Source organism: Sorex araneus, chromosome 2 (genome assembly GCF_027595985.1).
Source record: "Sorex araneus isolate mSorAra2 chromosome 2, mSorAra2.pri, whole genome shotgun sequence".
Taxonomy (NCBI): Eukaryota; Metazoa; Chordata; class Mammalia; order Eulipotyphla; family Soricidae; genus Sorex; species Sorex araneus.
Genome location: NC_073303.1, coordinates 196722600 through 196726189, shown reverse-complemented (window position 1 = coordinate 196726189; position 3590 = coordinate 196722600).

Here is a 3590-nt window from a genome sequence, read left to right as displayed (position 1 = left end):
AATCATCCAAAGAGAAGATGTCTTTCTAAAGAATACTTTTCTCTCTGCCTTGGACCAAGGTTTAGTCGATAAATACTCCCCCTTATTCTAGGGACAATTCGGAACGACTCCGTGACCAGGATGGGAAAATAGGGCTGATGGATGCACAGACTGGAAAGGAAGGGAAAATGCAGGCCCTGTCTTCCTCTCCCATCCTAGGGCGGGTGAAAGGCCCAGGATGTAAACATGCAGGCAGGAAGTATAGATTTCACATAATGAAGTGGAGAATTCAATGACCAGATGGCTGGGAGGGGGTGGTTGAACGTGCTACAGAGGTCAGTATTTAAGATCAAATGCATGGGGTTGGAGTGATAGCACAGTGGGTAGGGTGTTTGCCTTGCACGTGGCCCACCCGGGTTCAATTCCCAGCATCCCATATGGTCCCCTAAGCACCACCAAGAGTAATTCCTGAGTGCAGAGCCAGGAGTAACCCCTGTGCATCGCCAGGTGTGACTCAAAAAGAAAAATGTAAAAAAGATCAATGCGTAACTGAAGTGCATGAGCCTTCTGGTTATCCTGTAAAATAAGGACAATAGTTCCACCTACCTATAGACCTGTTGCCAAAATATTACATGGCAACAAGGACAGATGACCAGATTAAAAAAAAACTGTGGTATGTACACAATGAAATACTATTGAGCTATTAAGAAAAAAAACATGCAATTTGCTGCTGTGTAGATGAAATAGAACTGTATCTTTCTGAGTGAAGTCAGCAGAAGGAGCAGGCCAGATAGAGAATGATTTATTTCATATGTGATATATAAAGAAGCAGAGCAATGAAATAAGTTAATGGTCAATGACAACAGAACTTGAGAACTGGTTTTCAGAACTTAGCTTATTGTGGCAAAGAGAGGGCAGGGGTGATAAGGAGGCTTCAGGGGGTATCCTGAGATAGTAGTGGAGGATGTGGTGTTGGAGTATTGTATGCAAGGAACCCTCTCCTTAACAATAATATTAATCAAGGTGACTAGTATTTAAAAATTAGGTAGTTAAAAATAAAGGAAGAGAGGAGTTGGGATGGGGAGGGAATATGGGAGCATTGATGGAGGGAAGATGACACTGGTGGTGTGATTGGTATTGAAATATTATATGCCTGAAACTCAACTATCAATAACTTTGTAAATCACAGTTCTATAATTTAAAAAATAAAGGAAGAGGAAAAGAGAGTAGCAAGGCAAATTATTGTAAGAGCCAGCTCATGAGAGGGCATACCTATTGGAGGCTGAGTGTTCTTATCTTATTTTTAAAAGAATTACATAGCCATCCAAACATTGGCGGGGGGGTGGGGTGGGGGGGGTTATCCACAGGTCAGTAGACTGGAATGGAAATCCCAGAAAGAAATGTTCACATGTGGATGGTTAATGTTTGACAAAGGAACCAAGAGCATAAAACAGAGAAATGAAAGGCTCTTCAATAAGCAATATTTGGGCAAACTTGGATGTCCTGTGCCAAAGGATGGCTCTCCATCACTACTGGAGGTCAGAATGTAAATTAACTGAAAATGGGTGAAAGACTAAGATGTTAGGCCTGAAATTATCAAGTATAGAGAAGAAAGCAGATGCCAACTGTGCTTTATTTTTTTTAAGCAGAGGCTTAAAAAGGATATGGACTCACATCAAACTAAAAAGCTTCTGCACAGCAAACGAAGCCAGCATTAAAATGAAAAGGCGCCCTACCGAATAGCACAAAATATTTGCACAGCACACAGCTGACAAAGGGCTAATGTCCAAGAGGTGTATAGAAAGCACCCACAAACCTCAACAACACAAAAACAAACAATACCCTCAAAAACCTGGACAACAGGAGCTGGAGAGAGGGACAGCGGCTAGAGCACTTGCCTTGCATGTGGCAGGCTTGGATTTAATGATCCCTGGCATTCCACACAGTCCCCTGAGACCTCCCTGAGTGATCCCTGAATGCAGAGCCAGGAGTAAACCCCCGAACAACCCCAGGTGGGGCCCAAAACCAAAAGACAAAAGGACAAATTGACCCCCTCTCACAGTTGCCATGTCCACTCACCCACTTGTCCTGCTCTTTAACTTCATGAACCAAATCTCCAAGGAGATGCAAGCCAAGCTACTACAATTCCTGGACACTCTGTCCTCCCAAATGAAAACTCTGGGTGCCCTCGGGAGGGGGTCGAGCCAAATGCCTGCTCTCCTAAAGACCCAGCAGTCACACCCACCCCCCACTGCTGACACCACACCAACGGCCCAGCTCCACAGCATCACTACTAATCTCTGCAGAGAAACCAAACTGTAAAAATTCCAGGTACTCAGGTGTTCAGGCTGAGAACTCTGGGGTCTTCTTGATGTGAGGGTGGGCGGCCTTTCCTATACTTTCAGCGGCCTCAGCAGCCATGCCCACCTCCCATACATAGCCAACTCCCATGTCAACTCATGGGCCCAGTTCTGCAGATCCTGAAGTTTATGCAGATGTGACCGAGCAACACCTTCAAATTCCACCATGCTGGCATTCCAGTAGGAGCACATCGAATTGGATAGGAAAGTAACGTCGAAGCCAACCAAACTCAACAAACAAAAACAATAACACAAAACGTCCGTCAACTCTCAGACAAGGCCTTAACAACCCCACGGGCAGATACCAATTTTCTTCTACTGAATTTCCTCCTACTGAAGTATTTCTGATAATTCCTTTAGCCATTTAGTTGTAACAAGCAAAAGAAAATGAATTATTGTGTGATTGCTAAGGGGGCAGGCTTGAGGACTGGTTGGGAAAACGGGTACAAGGGTTGGCGTGAGTTCTAAACTCCCATTCACTTCGTGCTCAGCATAACACTTCCCTGCATGTCTTTATTCATGCACAAATATATTTCAGGCCCTTATCACATGCCAGCCACTGTCTCAGGCGCTGAGACTATTGTAGGACCCAAGCAAACCCACCCGTGTACTCAGTGCACTTCCCAGGTGACCCAAGAGCAGATGCGGGCTCTGGAGTAACCATAGAGCTGTGTCAAGTGGTGATACAGTCCTGGCACGTTGGAACAACCCTTTGATATAAAGTTGGCTGCTATCTCATCATGTACCCAGAGATCCAATTAGTGACTTCATGCCTCCCTTCAAACTACAGACTGCCAAAAAAATCTCTGAACATCTTGGAAAGGCTCCGAAGGGACAGACCAAGACCAAAATGAACAAACAAAGATGAACCCAGAGGAGATGGAGACAATGTAGTCAGCAGTTCAACAAGGAAACACTTGGGGGGGGGGCAACAAAAACAAACAATGGTGGCCTTTTCATTCTCTACAAAAGAGGGGGATATTCATTGACAACCAAGAACAGGAAAAACCCAAAAAAGGGTCAGTCTAAGAACTGAAGGTCTCAAAAACTTCTAATGGAAAAACTATTAAGACAAGTCAAATAGTAGCGTTGGAAAACACAGTCAGTTAACTTTAGAAACCTGCTGCCTATAAAAATGGAAGTAAATCCAAGGGTGGGGAAGGGGAGAACCCTTGATGAATTCATTGCTCTTGTTGTCTGGGTTGGGTGGGGATATGGATATGAATGTAGGATTCTGGAAGTCCATTGGAG